Source organism: Dasypus novemcinctus, chromosome 14, assembly GCF_030445035.2.
Source record: "Dasypus novemcinctus isolate mDasNov1 chromosome 14, mDasNov1.1.hap2, whole genome shotgun sequence".
Taxonomy (NCBI): Eukaryota; Metazoa; Chordata; class Mammalia; order Cingulata; family Dasypodidae; genus Dasypus; species Dasypus novemcinctus.
The window spans coordinates 39,581,503-39,600,008 of record NC_080686.1 but is presented as its reverse complement, the minus strand read 5'-3'; positions in this window follow the sequence as shown (position 1 = coordinate 39,600,008).

Genomic DNA, 18,506 nt, shown 5'->3' with positions numbered 1-18,506 from the left:
GGCTAGGACTACTCCTTACACACCATATTCAAGAGCACCAAAATCTGCCTGTCCCAGATGATGGCGTTTTTTACCCTCTGTATTTTTGCTACCCATTTCCCTTTTAATCTACTTTGTCTGACTAATACCAAGAGCTGATGTTCACCAAATGTTCAAATTCCTCCTTTGCCCTTTCATGTGAGTCAGGAAATGTGACTAGCTGTGGCCAATAATATGAAGTGGAGGTAAGCTATGTCATTTCTCTGCTGAGGCAAGTTAGAGTCAGGGTACTTCATGGTAGTAGCCCTTCAGTGTTAAAAGTACCTGCTGATGTGTCTATTCCACCTTCCTTAGTAATGAATTGTCATCACTTTCAGGGCAAAAGTTATGTCTTGATCTTCTAGGCTTGGCGTGTGTATTAATGAGTTAATATATGAATAATATCTGGGACTGTACCTACAAAGAGCAAGTGATCAATAAATGCTAAGTCACAACATCATTGTTATCATCTCCCCAGCAGCAATCATGATGTCCAGCATGTAGTAGATTGTCAACAAAAGCAAGAATGAAACAGCTTTCAATTTAATTCTTGCCCATTAAGATGGATTAAATGCCTTCTTTACTTCACAGGGTTATTGTAGGGAACAGGGAGTACCTGTAAATTGTTAAAACAATAATATGTAAGTTATTTGTATTTCAATTTAAGCAGGCAGCAGTAATAGTTCATTCTTCCTCATTTAACTCTGACTTTTAAGAAAGACTTGACCTCAGTTTATAGCTATAGCTATCCTTAGTATATTAGGTGTTGGAAGTTTATGTAAAATAGATTTAGAATTGATATAAAGATTTCTGAAGTTCAGCTAGGAACATTTCTCCAACTTTCACTTTTTAAATAAATTCTTAGAGGGATACATATATATATGCACACATATATAGTAGATAGATTAAAACTAGGTATAAATTATATATACATATGTATGAAGACCAGAATAAGGAAGAGAAACTTGCAAAAACAATGTGGTCTTAAGATGAAAGGTGGTATCAGTTCATTATCAGTTTCCTGTTGTGGTTTGAACAAGTCACCACAAACTTAGTAGCTTTAAACAATACAAATTAATTCATTTACAGTTTTGGAGGTCAGAAGTCTGAAATAGGTCTCACCCGGGCTAGAATCAAGGTGTTGGTAGGTCTCTGTTCCTTTCTGGAAGCTCTAGGGAAGAACTGTCACCTTGCCTTTTCCACCTCCTAAAGGCCACCCATGTTCCTTGTTTTGTGGCTCCTTCTTCACATCACTCCAGTTTCTTGCTTCTGTCATCTCATCTCCTACTACTGATTCTGATCCTCCTAATTCCCTGTTATAAGGACCCTTTTGATTACACTGGTCCCACTAGGATAATTCCACATAATCTCTCTATCTCGATCTCCTAAGCTTAATCACATTTGCAAAGTGTAACGTAACATATCCACAAGATCCAGAGTTAGGGTGTGACCTTCTTTGGGGGAGGGGAGGCATTATTATTCACCCTATCACATATTGACTTTTTTGTACATGTAAGTATTAAGTGTCAATGTAAAATGTAATGCGCAACAATGGAAGAAAATAGAAGCAAATGCAACATTGTTTTATTTATTTAAAGTGACTCCTAGTGGCCTTAAAGAAGTCATACTTCAAAGCAGCATAGCCAAATGTCCCTGTATGTTACATGTACACAATACCTGAACTTGCTTATTCTTGTTCCTCATGCAAAACTATGATTATGTTCTTTCCATAATCACATGTTCAATTATTCCTCTCCCAACTAGGCTGTCCCATGCAAAGGGACTGAACCTGTCTTCTCTTCCTGTACTTCCTGTGTCACCCATGCCTAGATGGAGTGGGGCCTAATCACTTGTTTTGTGGCAGACAACATCATTGCCCCATTCTTTATCACCAGGAAAACTCCAATTTTTTTCACCATCCTTTCTGTCAGGTATTCAAAGACGGAATTTCTTTCTATAATTAGGGGATGAATTTTAACTAGTCTATGAAAGTTTTGTTAATATTATCCCCCACCCCACCTTCACCATTTCTTGGCAATTGATTTAGCAATGGGCATGTGATATTTATAAGCATGAGAATTCCACCATGGATTTCCTAGTAAAGGCTTTCCTTCCCAATAAAGAGATTGCCAGGGCTAAACTGCCACTTTCCTGAATCTTTATGTGATTGCATTTGGGCAAGGTGCCTGGTGCTAAGGCAGCCATCTTGAGACTGCATAGGCCCTGGGGTCAAGGTGCCACCCAGGGAATAGATAACCCTCAGGAGATGGAAAAAAGATGGGCCCTTGATATAACTATAGCTACTCAACCTACCAAGAAATTCCCTACCTCTAGACTTTTTTACATGAAACAATAAACTCCCTCTTTTTGGCCACTTTCATATGTATAGTATGTCTATGGCTGAAAGCATCCTAACTGCTAATTGTTAAAAGAAGGATGAATGGACAGATGGACGAGGTGCTGCTTCTTATCAAGCTATACAAATCTATACTTCACTTTCCTTACTTAAGACTGTTCTATATTAAAACCCTGCCATTTTTAATTGTTTCTAAAGCCTAAAGGCCTCTAGTTACAAAACTACAATCAGAACCCTGACTTCGAGAAGCAATATTTGACAGACATTTATAAGTAACATGCTTTTCCTCACCTCCAAATTCCATCATTGGATCAAACCAAAAAGTTATATATGACCTCCCATCAACTTAGCCTCCCAAAACTTTGCCTTCATTAAACTTCATTTTAATATTATGCCCCTTTTTTAAAAAATGGCAATTTTTGTTAAATACAAATGCATCTATCACTGACAAAACTGAATTATATAGTGCTTATATAATTCAGTCTGAATCCAATGTTAGAGTCTGCCTGACATTTTTTTAAAATATACAGTGTTAAGAAAACTGTTTCCCCTAAGGCCCTGTTCCTTCTGTTAAACAAAGAGGAGAAAAGCCTAGAGATAAATTGGAGGTAAAATACAGCAATTATTTTGGATTTTTTGGTTGGCAGATTTGTGCCCTCCTTTTCCAATTATATATTTTTATTTTACTATTTTATTATATTTTATTGTAAAGTACCTTAAATAAACATTTGGTGGAAAAGGTGATGTGTAGTACACAGTTGAATGCAAATTTTAATATTCACCATAATATTCTAGATCCTAGGAATAATATTTTATGTGGTCACATAACTAAAGCAAAGGTAATTGGACAAAATACGTGCTGTTATACAAGCTGGGGCAGAAATTTGCCTTTTTAAACCCTCTTTCTTTTGTTCAGATTTTCAAAAATGCCCTTTTTTACTGCAAAAGTAATATTTATTGAACATGCTTTAAATAGCAAATATAGAATATCAAAACATTTGAAAGAAAAATCACACATACCTTACAACAGGCAATATCATTTTGTGTCTTTCTAGTTTTGTCTATACATATAACATGTATGAAAGTTTTTTAAAGACTAAACCCATGTAAACTTGCAAGCTTCTGCTTAAGAAGCAGAAAAAATAATGATTAACAAAAGTGAAAAGAAATAAGTCTCCACTGGACCACCTAAAAATAAAAATGAAAGAATTAATACTTGGCAGTGATAACACAGCAATTAACTTCTTTTGCATGAACTGATTAAATCTTATTGTACAATAGTCTTTTTTCAAAGAAAAAGACTTAGAGCTATAAACAAATATCTTTCTAACATTACAAGTCTGCCATAGACATTTTCTTTCATTACAATGAAGTTCTCTATTTAAAATATATTACTATACTTTCTAACCAAACTTAGGTAAAGATGATATGAGAAGCAAATATATCTGATTCAAAGTGTTCTTCAGTCTGAAGAATCTCTTACTGGGAATTAATCATCAAACCAGGCATATTTGACAAATCTGTAAGGTACATCTCCATGAGAAACAGGTATAGAGGGGGTACTTCCATAAACTATAGTTATAGCTGGTACACAGTGGGTAGAATAAATATTTGTTTTTATGCCTCCATTATTCCTACGTAGTGATGACTTCACATCTTTCACTGGATCTAAGGACATTTCCAGAAGAATTTTCAAATATGAGTTTTGAATGAGACAGGAACACTGAAAGTAATCTCCAGAAATCCTAAATCCTAGCTCTTGCCAAATGTGTGTGTGTGTGTTAGTAGGAGAAGCTATGATGAAATGCTGGAAGAATTTTATTAGAACTCCATAGTTTCAAAATCTGACAATTTATTTCCCTTCAGAAAAAAAGAGGGGGAAGAAAGGATATTCTCCTGGGAAGATAACACAAATCATTACCCTAATCTGCCACAGGTAATCCCTTGCTTTAATCTTCCTCGCATTGCTGGATTAGAGAAAAACAAAACTAAACAGCTGTAAAATCCTTAATTCTGAGAACTGAAGTGTAAGTAGAGTAATTTTATGCACAGACCAAGTAGTCTCTTACTTTGAATCTGGAATACTAATAGTAATGTTATCTAGAAGTTAGTTATCCAACACTTAGGAACTCGAAGACTCTTATAGGGTTGTACCTTCTGAACATGTTTTTTAGATAAGGGGGCAGCAGATATTTCAATAAAGTTTACAGATAGCGAAGCAGAAAGAGAGATGGAAAAGCAGTAGAGAGCTAAGAGCTAATGTTATAACTATGCACATTTTGTTTTGAACTCATTCCTAGACTAAATTTTAAGAAATGTTTTAGTTGTTTCAAAGTAGATGATGAGGTTTGGAAGGGCCCAATAAATGAGAGTCATCTGTTGCCCAACTTCTGAATCCAAGGTCATGTGTGTGATTGGGCAGATTTTGACCTTCACACTCTATAAGAAGCTATTCACACTCACACAGATGAGAGTGCCAGCACTCTTCAGGCAAGCACATCACACACACACACAAAGAACAAAGAAAGGGTAGGTATAAACCATGCCTACTTATTCCTCCCGGATCTACTAGCTAGGGAAGTCTCCTAATCCCTGAGAAGAAGTAAATGAGGAGTGTGGAAAAGATTCCTGGAGTGTCCTTCACCACAAACACAAAGCTGAGGACAAAGGAGGGTCCTGCCTAGTCCTCCATGAAATTTTATTTTTCATAGAAAATTTTGAGGACTGCTATATTTAAAAATAATGTATGGAGTTAAAGGTAAAAATGAAAATACCAACTGATATAAATGAATTTTCTATTCTGTCAATAATCAATTAACTATTTAAGAGAAGTGATCATAAATTTCTTTGAGCCATTTTCATAAGCAAATGGGGGAAATTAATTCTTACTATTATTGTTAGTATTCACATCTAAGAAAGAACGGTGACTCCAAGAGGAATGAAATATAGTAATGGGTTCCCTTATTACGGTGAAAACTATGAAATTTATCAGGAATCACAGGCCTCACTTTGATGTTCAGTCATAACAATTGCATCAGCCCATCTGCAGTATTTTCCTCTTGTTATTCACATTTTAAATCTTATCCATTTAATTAAAGTTTCTATGACTATAACAGCATTAAAGGAAAAGGGCTGAAATATTTTTTATCAACTTTAGAAAGTGAATTTGTGATGGTCTGATGTAAAAATTATGCTGTGTGTAATGAAACTTATTCTGGGAGTGAGTGGGGGAAAACCCAGAGGAATTTTCAAAGGCCAAAGATTTTCAAAGCCCCAAAATTTTCAAAGGTCCCTCTCAGAACCCCATGTAGCTGACTCAGCTACAGGCCAAGGGGGTTGGGGGTTCAAGTGAGGATGCCTATTCAAAATCTACACGGGCAGACACTGAACTGTAGCAGCTACTGTGAAATGGAGCCACTTCTCACATAGGGAACTCTAGAGAGTCTGTTCAGGGTGAGAGAGCAGGGATTTATTCAGTTAAGTTAATGAGCTGCCAGTCATAGATTGTTCCCTTTTTTAAGGCAGTCTGAAATCATTTTTATAAACAGAATAAAAATTTGAGTTAATTAACCACTTTTAACCTGCCCAAAGAATGCAACTTTAGGCAAGGTAGTGAGATAGATGAGACACATTTTTTTTGTATAAGCATCAAACTCTTTAAGCACCTGAAGACTTACTCCTGCCTCCATATTAATGATATGGACTTTTGTTTCTTGTATTTTTCTTCTGCAGGCCAACAGCTAACAGGCCACCTAACATGAAGCATATGCCAAAGAACTGACCTCTCTTTGTAAACTTATTTTCATTCATTCATTTACTTACTTTGCTCTGTGAGGCAGGCATACCTCGATTCTGACTCTGCTACTTCATAGCAGTGTGATCTTGGGTGGGTTTCTTGGCTTCTCTAAGCACAATGAGTTTACAACTCTAGAGGCTGTTGTGAGGATTCTACCAGAAATTTCATGTATTTGGAACTCAGTGAGCCTCAATCAATTCAGATGTATTTTTGTGTTCATAAATTTTAAACACACTACTAAGCCATGTTGATTCAAAGATTAAGGAGTTGTCATCCCTCCAAGTAAAGGAGACAGGCATGTGGCTAATCATAACATGATGTGAAGACGTTTAAGATAGAGATTAGATCATTAGCCCTGGGATTGCAAGTCTGTCTGGTTCACTGCTTTATTCCCAGAAGTTCTAGCAGAGACTGGTGAGTACTATGCAGAAAATGCTCAACAAACACATTTGGAACAAATGCACTAATGAATTTGGGTGAATGATTGTTAGAGAGAGAGATATAATACTAGTAGAAATACCACTAATGGATCAAGAAATTCTTCAGGGTGAGTGGCGAATAAGGTGTGGATTTTTTGTCAAGAGCGGTAGAAAGAACAACTCTTTTCTGTTTGCTTGTTTGGGATGTGGGCTGTGAAGGAAAGTGATATCTGAGCAGCCCTTTAAACCTGAGTGGAAAATTTCCAGATTGTGAAAATAGAGGATATTTGAAATTGAAAGTAAAACAGGAAAAAATTTCAAGGGTAGGAGCCCAAATGGCACATTTAAGGGTTAGCTGAAGCTTTGGGCATAGGGGCAAAGTTGAGGAAAAGTGAGAAAGAAGCAGCAGAGGCTGCTGTGAACATATCAAGAAGTGCTACTGTGAAATTCTAAGGCCTTTGGACTTTATCCTGTAAGAAATAGGGGTCCATTGACAGGTTCTGAGGAAGCGAGAGTTGTGATCAAATCAGGCCTATCTTAGTTTCTGACAGTGCTTTTGTGTGTAAAAGTTTCTGACTTCCACCATAAGCTTTGCCCCCCACAAATTTCACATCAAAAATGAAAAGGCTGTCATTTTTACTGCCTGTGTAAATGCCCCAGCCCTAGGCATTTGTGCATGGGGGGTTTTCCATTTTATCTTGTAACATCTAATGCCATCAGCTTTGAAGTAGCATCCTTTCTTTCAAGTTGCTTGGTATGCTTGATTCTGTGGTTACTTGATAAAGTACCCAATGTTGTAAAGTTTTAGAGCTTATTTCTTAACAGTATGGATAAATCAAAGAGAGGAGCGATCATAGTTTTGGATTGGAGTTCATCAAGGAAAGGTTTCTCCAAGAGTCAAGGTTTAGGTACTGAATATAATGCAGTGAATCCATTTTATACATGTTATTAAATGGAAAAAAAATATGTATCTGAGGAGAAAATCCAATTTAAAGACTTCAGATATCTGATATCTCCTTAAAATAGTGCTGGCTGCAATACGGTCTTTCACTGAAGAAATATTTATTTGCCTCATGAATCTTGGGCCTATGAGGGGAAAATGGCAGTTGCTGAAATATAATTTAGGACAGCAGAAAAAGTGAACTGACAAAAAAAAGTTGAAAGTCAAGAGTGTTTTATGTAGAGATCTTTGGAAAGAGCTTACAAAGAACAAAGTCAGATGTACAATTTTTGAAACTAATTGCTCAAGTTGGAAAACAGGAGTACAAAACTGTACTCCAGGATTTTAGAAGTAAAACCTGATCTTGTGTTTAATATACAAAGCCCCCTTGCCCTTAACACATCCTTCCTACATCCCCATTTATAGGACAAGAGAGTTTAAGCTGTTTACAGCAGGAATGTCTACCTTTGGGCTTTTAAACCAGGTTCAAACCAATCCTGATCTCTTTTTTAGGTCTTTAAATAAGATCAAACAGTGCAAAATTCCCTTACTAATATTTAAGCCCAGTTGCCTCTGTCCAGATGACGCCTATAATCCAGCCAGGCATAACACCTCACCCTGCTGCTTTTCTGCGTGTCCTTTGATTGTAGGTAATTATCTCCAGCTGGCCCTGCACCCTAGACTCCTTTAACTCCTCTCTGTCTGGCTTCAGAGAATGCCATCCTGGAGGAAGCTTAGGCTTCTGAGTATTACTGCATGAAGGGCTTGAGCACTGGGTATAAAATAGCTATAGTTTGGTATATAGATGGTGCCATGTCCTGAGATTCTTCTAGGTTTTGAAGTATGTTAAATGTGTACAGTCAAGAGTGAGAAAGAAACCTCCCTAGTAAGGCTGCGCAAATTCTAGTCCAATATGCTATCCTGGATTATGGTGTTCCCTGAGTCTATCTACGTTTATGTTAACAGAAAAAAACACCCTAAAGGAATTGTTCCTTTCTTTGATATTTCCCCTTTATTCTTTTAAAAATAGTCATCTCCAGCATATGCTCTCTGGTTCATGGGACTCCTCCAGGACTACTAACAAGGGGAAGCTGATGGACAACCCCCAACCCAAGAATCAGAGTATTTTCAACTGCATGCATGGTGGTTCCATCCATCTGCCCCATCTAAACACCTCTCAGTTGGAAGCAGAGTGGGCATCACCACCCCTAAATCCTCAAGGTAGAGCAACCAACAAACATAACAGGGGACTGCAACTTTGACTAAAGTAGACTTGTTTTTATTCTAGTAATGGAAGAACTTGTAATATTGATATAAAGACAGTGGCTCTGAAGGGAGGGAAACGAAACAATAGGTGTAACATGGGATATTTTTGAGACATTGGAATCATTCTGCATGATATTACAATGACAACCATTATGCATTTTTTCAAAACCTATGAAATCGTGCAGTACAAAATGTTAACCATAATGTAAGCTATAGACCATGGTTAGTAGCGATGCTTCAATGTATGTTCATCAATTGTCACAAATTTACCACACTAATGAAAGATGTTGTTAATGGGAGAAAGTATGGGAGGGGAGGGGGAAGGGTATATGGTCGTGCCCTATATTTTTGATGTAACATGTATGCAATCTAAAACTCCTTTAAAAATGAAGAAAAAAATCATTTTAAAAAATGATTACCTATGGTTTATGAAATGCTACTTGAGGTTGAAGTACTGTCTCTCATCTTTAATGATATTGATGGGTAGAAGGGGATAAAAATTTCTATAGAAACAAATGAGACAGTCTATATGCACATATATTTATACAGGAGCACAGTGAAATATCTAATTTTTCAAATGTATATATACCTGACATCAAATCATGTACCTTAGTCAATAAATGCCTTATTTCTCAAACTATTTTTTAGAAATTTGAGGGAATTCCTGATTCCCTAGGAGTTAGCTTTGACGACAATGTTTTTCATAAAGCAGAATGATCACATAGATCTCTAATTACATCACAATATTTGATGAGTACTTAATTACAAATTGCTCAAGACACCTTGAGTTGCATAGTGGCTATGTTGGGAAGTTTGCTGTGCCTTTGCACCTACTCCTGGATGGAGGCTTATGGCAGAAAAAAAGACTCTTAAGATTAATGATAAATATAGTTAATGTCATATGTAGTAGAGTTACCTGTTATAACTGGCTATTCAAAAGTTTGTATTTTACCCATTTCAGTCCAAATGCATGCATAAGAAACTAGACATAAGAATAAGATTTTGTCGTTGGCATCAGGTGCTAAAAGATTTCCCATATGAATCTCACCATGGATGTAAAAATTTCAGTCCTTTCAATTTACACAAGTAATTATATAGATATGTTTCAAATGGTGATAACAGCCATTGAATAAAAAAAGCATCACACAGAAGAAGGCTCTTGGAGGGGTGGACTCAGACCTGCCTGCCCTCTAAGACCAAGTGGCAGATCAAACAGAAATTATCACAGAGTCAGGCTTGATCTCAATAAGAATCTGACAATCTGAATTCAGAGCACTCATTCACTGTAGGGGGAGAGAAGATTGGCACCACCTTCGGAACAAAAAGCTGGTGATTTCTTTCAAAATCCTGAAAATTACAATGCAGTTTCACTTCTAGGCATTTGTTCCATGAAAATGCTCAGTCATATGCACAAATAATTGTTTATAGGGATATTCTTCGGATATTATTTGCAGGAACAACAGTAATAACAACATCATAATCATCCAACAATATAGAATTGGCTAAATAAATAATGGTACATTGGTATGTAGCCAATAAACACCATCTTGTAAAAGTCTATTTAATGACCAAAAAAATATTAACAGCATATGTTTTAGTGAAAAACTCACATTATAGAGAAGTGAGCAGCATGAATACAATGTAATAAGATCTGACTGTATTAGGGATTATAGAACTATGCTATCGTCAGTCGACCAGGATGGGTGTGTACCTTACCACGGAGTCTGGCGACTCAGGGGAAGCTGATTGATTTCTTCAAGCCTCAGGTTCCTCATTGGTGAACGGATATTAGAAAAAAGTACTGACCACCTAGGGTATTTATGATGTATTTAGAAAAATCCTTGGTTCATAAAAATAGCTCAATAAGGGTTAGCTACTTTTATGATTATTAATATTATCATATTTATATGAAATTTATATATAAGAAATATAAGGATTGTGACCAGTAAGTTTCTTGCTTGAGAACTGTGGTATTTTTGTTTTTTTGTTTTTTTTCTGCAGTGAACATGTATTTATTTTGAAATCACACACATATACACACACAAATCCACACAAACTCAACACGCAATAAATGTTATTTGTAAATAAGAGAGCCTAGATGTGTACTGAATCATGGTTCATCTCTTTGAGGCTTTTTTTTTCTGACGTTATGCAAGGTATTTGATCACTTTGACTCTTGGTCTCCTCATCTACAAAAGTAGGATAGCTATACGCTATTTTGCAGGATTGTTGTGAAATCAGATGAGAATCTACATCTTTTTAGTTATATTTTCTTAAGTGGTTTCTATGTTCTGGGTACTGTGCTAAGTTCTTTAAATACATGTTTCCATGTAATCATCAGCAAAAGGAAAAACAAACACACAAAGTAGCTATTACTCTTATTTTCAAATTGGGATCAAAATATTAAACATTTCAAAAAAGCAATTTGTCCATCCAAACACTGAAATTAGTGCTAGGTCTGGCATAAACACTTACTTTCATTCAGACATTTTTCTGAGTTTGGTCTTTCTTGAGCATTGGGATATTTCTATTTAATTCTACAGTTAATTTTAAGGTCATACAAAATTGTTGCCAAATACAAAACAGTAATTCTCCTGTAAGTTACTTTTCTTGGCAGTATAAGTTACAGAAATATGTTCCTACCATAGATCATGGAGAATCTGATTGTTTAAAGTTTCCGTCATCTCTGCTGCCTGTCTTAGAGTAATAGCTCTCCATCCGCTGTCGGTTGCTGATGTGATTACACTGTCTAGGTCAGTTTCTTACCCTAATATGGAGAATGAGTGTGAGTATAAGGTGGGACACCTTGCTCCATGTATTTGCTATGTATGGATGTAATATGACATCTTGAGACTTGATCTTTTTTAAAACAAATAAACAACCAAAAAACTTCTTGATATCTCTGAAGCTAGAATTTGTACTAAGGATAGAATCTCCCTAGTATCTTGGCAGGGCCATTTTTATAAACTCTTTCAGTTATAAAAAGTTGGACAAGTAGATCTTTTTTTTTTTTTTTTTTTAAGATTTTATTTATTTCTCTCCCCTTCCCCTGCCCCAGTTGTCTGTTCCCTGCGTCTATTTGCTGCATGTTCTTCTTTGTCCACTTCTGTTGTCAGTGGCACAGGAATCTGTGTTTTCTTTTTTTGTTGTTGTTGCGTCATCTTGTTGTGTCAGCTCTCCATGTGTGCGGCGCCATTCCTGGGCAGGCTCTCCTTACGGGGCACGCCCCTATGCGGGGACACCCCTGCGTGACACAGCACTCCTTGTGCGCATCAGCACTGCGCATGGGCCAGCTCCACACGGGTCAAGGAGACCCGGGGTTTGAACCGCAGACCTCCAATGTGGCAGACGGATGTCCTAAACATTGGGCCAAGTCCGCTCTCCAAGTAGTTCTTGAAATGAGCTGAATTGATTTCCCTGAAAAGTTTCCTAAAACAGCTATTTCATGGGGAGATGTTAATCATTTTATGCCAGTGATGTAAAAAGGTATTATCTTTATAGATTGCATTGTAATGTGAGCTGCATTTTGCTTCCTTCTCTGGGCTCAGGACATAGGGAAGGGGACTCCCATCTGAAAAGGAAAAAAATCAGGCCTCTACAACCTGGGTGCTAAGGTGAGCAAATGGAAAGAACAAACTGGCTCTGAAAGGTCATGGCCAATGGTCTCAAGGAGCAGTGATATATGTTTCTCATATATATAACATAGCCACAAGAAATCCAAGGCAAGAAGAAGAGTAGGAACATCATGCATCAGGCTTATGACTTGTATCTATTCTTCTGCAATGCAGAATCGTACAATGAGGCCAAGAAAAGGATTACCGAGTAGAAGTAGTGTTATCTGAGGAGCAGATATATTGTGATGGAGGAACAGATATCTTGTGATGCAAAGCACCTTGTAATGTGTATTGTCCCTCTGTCAGAGCATAGTTTATAGGGGTGCAACTCATTACTGGAGGCATGACAAATGTAATTTTTGGGAAAGACATCTCTAAAATTGGAAATGCGAATCATCTTTCCCAGCTTCCACTTCACTATAAAATCTTTGGCGCCCATGTAGTATTCCACATATTGCTCCTATTATTGAATAACTACAGCCAGTCGTCCCAACATATTTATATATCAGTTCCCATTAATGAGGCCAATCAGCTAGTCTGTGTGATGACCTCATATCAGTTACTAGGGGCAGATGGAAGCTATTACTCTAAGTTATTTGGTTTCCTACATCTTATAGATAGAGTAGATTCTCTCTGGTCATAATTAGGAGTGGATTTCTTTAATTTGCATTGCCTAAGAAATTGTATTAATGAAGGTTATAGTTATATGTCTGAAAAAGGTCTTGTAAAACATGAAAATTAGCTGCAGGTTTCATGAAGAATATTCCAGTGGCTTAGAAACCCACAAGGTATCACAGAAAAAGGTCTTAATGAAAAGTCAAAAGACCAAGGTTTGTCCTCAGGCCTATATCTGATTTATTGTGTCTCCTTGGACAAGTCACTTAACCGTCATCTCTATCTCCAGCTGAAATAATATTCCTACCTCACATCTCAGAGGAGTACTGCAAGGAATAAAACATGCTGGAATTTTATTACTGGTTGTGGATAGCCTTTAGCATCTCTGAAAACAGGGCTGAAACAAAACTACATACACACTTGATTGTGATGATGGCATTATGTATCAAATCTCATCTCCCTTCTTAGATTACATAAAAAGTTTAAGCAAAATTAGATCATGTTGCCCGTAAGGAGAATGCTCATGATTAATCTTGGACTTCAAGATTTTCAGTGAAAAAACAAGAAGCAAACTCCTGTGTGGGTTTATTGCTGATCTCTAGTCACAGAAGCATTTTTACAGAAACTCTAGAAGTTTTATTAACTTATATTTAGGATGTGTGATAATAACAACTAAAAAAAATACTGAAGTTATTTATACTGTTCCTACAGTCCCCAAGAATTAAAGCACAGCATATAATTCCTGCAGTAGGTGTTACCTTTGGCATTCAATATAAAAAAAGTGTTGAAATTCTGAAGTGTTATGTAAGTGTTGATTATTAGTAGCCGTATACTATGAGAGAAATTTAAAAAGCAGGATTGGAAGTATTTTTCACTTTCTTATTGCTTACCTTTAGAATTTCATGGAAATGTAAGATTTTTACTCTTCTCATAATTATTTCCTTTCCTTTACAAGTAAAAACTAGATGCTGTTCTAATATTATTAGCATAACTTTTGCTTGTAACAGAGAAGAATATATATCTGTATATAGGCATATATCATATTCAACAATTATAAAATCAAAAAGTACATGTAACATGTTACATCATGGATCAACCTTGAAAGTATTTGGCTAAATGGAAGAAGTCAGACACAAAAAGACCATATACTGTATGCTTCCATTTATATGAAATGTCCAGAATAGGCAAATCCATACAGAAAGTAAGGAGATAGTGGTCACCATGCCTTGTTGGTGGGTAAGGGGAGAGGAGGCAATGAGAAGTGACTGTTAATGAGTATAAGGTTTCTTTTCAGGGTGATGAAAATGTTCTGAAATTAGATAGCAGTGATGGCAGCACAACTTTATGAATATGCTAAAAATGACCTAACTCTACATTTTTAAAAGGGTGAATTTTACAGTATATGAATTATTTCTCAATAAGAAATTACAGAGAAAAATTGATAAGAAAAAAATCATTTATTTAATCTTCAGTCTCCTAAACCTGGCAGTGTCCAAATAAAGTATTTTCTATCTTTTAAACATGATAATGGTTTATTTTATGTTTAATGCTACTCAAATAGTTCTTATCTTCCTTTGGGTGGGAAAGAGTATCTTTTATAAATAATACTGTTGTACTTGAATTTTTCTACCTGTAAAGTTCATTTGCCATGTCTTATATATTTTCCTATGCTTTCTAATGATTTAGAATCTGAAGACCTGGGTTTCAGTCCTCTTGTCCATGAAATATGCCTTGTGCTATAGTACTTGACAGAAACAGTCTGGAGCTCATGTGTTTGACTCTCGGCTGGGACAGAAAATTTTATGTACTCACCAAATTTACTGTATCAGTCTAGGTCCAATCAGAAAACAAAAACTCATACAGGAATTTGAACTGGGAAAACTTAACATAAAAAAATTTAAATTATGAGAGACAAATAACCAAAAGCTGTAAAGGGTATTCTATCTGAAGGATATTATCCTAGGGCTGAGGGATAATGTCCAAAGAAGGACAAACCTGGGTTTCAGAACTCATTGGAAAAGTGTCGTTGAACCCACGGGATAGTGGAGAATGTCACTGGCTTGCCCAGGTCAGAACTGGTCAACAGCCACACAGGAAATAACACTCTGGGGTGCGGGTGAACTGAGGCTGGTAGGCAGGGGGTTCAGATGGAGTCGGGCGTTGCTCCAGCTTGAAGCCTGAGGGGTGCAGTTCACCTCAGGAGGCGTGCTGGAGGTGGCTGCCAGTCTGGCACCAGAGCAGCAAGGTGTTGAGCGACTGCATGCTCTGGACGTGCTGCTGGGACAGAGCACTGCTGGATGACAACACACAGAAGGACCAAGGGACCGTGCAGCAGGAGCCAGGTGAAACAAAACAGCCTACCAGACCAGGAAGAGAAGTAAGTCCCCTTCTGACCACAACGTCCTTCCAGCATGCCCTATCGACAAAGCGTAACGTCGTACTGACTGTACCGAAGAAATGCTTAGGGAGTCCAGGCCACTATTGCCGAGCAGGCACTGAAGTGTCAATTTGGAGATGAGAGGCAATAAACTGAAAACCGGTGCACTGTTTTCTTTTCCTCCGGGGTATGCAACTTGACTATGTTTATCAGCTCCCCTTGCGGTTATGAGGGGTGATTTAGAAAAGTTTTGGGCATTGGGATGTAGGCAGAAGTAGTGTGGTCTACTTGCAGACACAGGCCCTAAAAATGAGGTTTGTCCCTCAAATACTCGTTGACAAAACTGGGAACAAAGAATTCAGAATCTGCAGGAGATGGCAGTCACAAGGTGAAAAAATCCTGGATCCCTGAATTATCTCCTCAAGGAGAGACCTGGGAGAGTCACCTGATCGGGCTTACCCATGCAGAGGGTTGACTGAATTAAAAACAAAGTTTTATGGTGTTAAGCCACTGAAATGCTACAGATTTTTGTAATGGTAATTAATCTTTCTTGACTACTCTAGAAATTAGTATCTTGAAATGGAATGCTGCCATAACAATAACCAAAAATATGTAGCATTGGTTTAGGGTCAGACAGTGGGCAATAAGGAAGGAGATACCAGAAGCAGAGAGGTGGGCACCCATGTTATGCAATGATAAAGTATTTGGTGACCTGTTGCCTGTAATAATTTGGTAGACAGGCCTCCCAAATGAAGCTTCATTTCTAGTAGAAGTGGTTGAGAAGAAACAGAGTGTTAGGATGTATTGGTTTATTGGTTGCCTTTAAGAAAAAAGCACAGGAAAGAATTGAGCTCAGAGAGGAAATGGTCAGTTTATAATCAAAAATTAAAGGAAAGAGCAAGTGTCCAGAAAATTGGTACCTTACAGGGTTGGAAAATCTGTCTGCTCATAGACCTCAAACAGTAAAGTATAAGACAGTGGTTTTTGAGACATAAAAGTCTTATCAATACTGCCCCCACTTGTGGCCAATAGCAGATTAATTAATTTCTACATAATTCTTTTGTTTCACATTGTCTCCATCATTAACTTCAGAGTGATAAATGGAGAGCACGAGTGAGAGAGATAAAGAAGAGAGAGGAAGGGAAGGAGAGAGAAAAAAGGAGAGAGTGGTAGGCAGAGGGGCTAGGAAGCAAAGAAATAAGGCAGGCTTGAGATTTATGTAAAGCAAAGAACTTTGGGTATGATGATGTTTGACTACTGGGAACAATGAAATGAATGGAAGCAAACAGATGGGGAAACTGTGAAGGTTTTGAGTGAATTGTATTGCCAAAAACAAACCTCAGAAAGAAGACTGAAAAATCTGTGCATCCTCCAAGGAGAACATGTATCTGTGCATGCTGTTCAGATGCAGCCATGGAAAACGATACCTCAAAGCTGAACCCTTTGAAGGTAGAAGCAGAGGTCACAGAGAGTAATGGAATAGAACAGAATATAAGTTTTTTGAAGGAGCACCCACCTCTGCCAGCAGAGTAGGCTTTCACATTATCTATCTCACAGGATTTGGGAATTGCTATAGACAAGTGACTGCTGCAGGTACACATTCCTCCTTTTCCCAAACAGGTTACTGTGACTATCCTAGCCCTGTTTCTTCTTTATATATTTGGTATTGTTGGGAGGGAGGAGAGATATTGGGGAGAAAATTTATCTTTTTAATTTTTAAGTCACTGCACCACCAGAAATCACATCTGACTTTGATAAGGAAATGGCTCATCTCTCAGAAACTCAGGATTCTGAGCTGAATGAAGGGTCTAGGTGGGGGCTTGGGCTATCTCCCACCAGGACGGGGGTTGTGGTTTGAAATGTGCCCCCCCCAAAATAAAAAATTAAAAGATAGGTATAAGTTTTCACCCCCAGCCTCTGTGAATATGACCTTATTTGGAAATGAGGTCCTTACAGATGTGATCAAGTTAGAATGCAGCCATCCTGGATTAGGGGGGACCCTAAATCCGGTATGACAGGTGCCCATAAAAAACGGGAGAAGAGACACACAGATACAGACACAGAGGGAGAAGAAGTCCAGATAAAGACCAAAGCAGAGATGAAAATATACTGCCTCAAGAAAAGAAATCTTTGGGAACACCAGAAGCTGAAAGAGGGAAGGAAACCTTTCTTTCTAGAACCTTCAGAGGGACCATGACCCTGCCAACACCTTGATTTCAGACCTGTAGCCTCCAAAACTTGGGGAGAATTACTGTCCCTTGTTTAAAGCCATCTAGTTTGGGATCATTTGTTCCTGCAGCCTAGGAAACTAATACCAAGGGACAAGGATCTTCTATGTCTGAAAATGAAATGAGTATTTCATAACCAGAAGGACAGACTTTAACAGAATTTAGAATCAAATGCTGTTTCTTTTCTGCTTGTGTTCAAAACTAGACTGGTGATATGTATCCTTTTGAAATTCCGGGTGATAGAATGTGGATGGACATTATGCACATCACTTCCTCCAAGAGATTTCCCCTCCATTCTCCTCTAGGCTGAAAGCTAAGACATCTGGCCTTAGGGAGAGCACAACCATGAGATGGAAGGAGTTTAGGTCTTCAAGTCACCCTTTGAACAATAATTGCCCAGAAGTACCATGGGGCCAGGAACCCCCGCATAGAAATATTGGGTGAGGGAGAAATACCCTATTATTTCAGTGTAACCCAATGACATTTTGGAGCTTTTAAAGAAGGTTGTCTTCCCAGACAAATTCTCAAGCTGGGCTGGGAATCAGGATAGGTACCTCTTTTTAAAAAAGTGATCATGTGGGTGAGCAGGTAGGAAGTCGGAGAGCAGAGCACCTAAGTCTGGGGATAAATGCAGTCAAGAATCAAAAGGTGAATCGGGTATTAGAGAAAGAAGGAACAGAAAAGGATGGTGATGATACATTCTTATGGTCAACTTGCTGCTACTTGAGTAAGACTGTGGGTATAAAAGCAGAGTTTGGCTTTGACAAAATGAGATTTGGTGCATTACTTAATCTATGTCATTCTAGCACGGCCATTTTGCTTATTGTCTAAGCAAGAACTCTTTTTGAGAGGGACAAAGAGAGTATTATTATCCCCA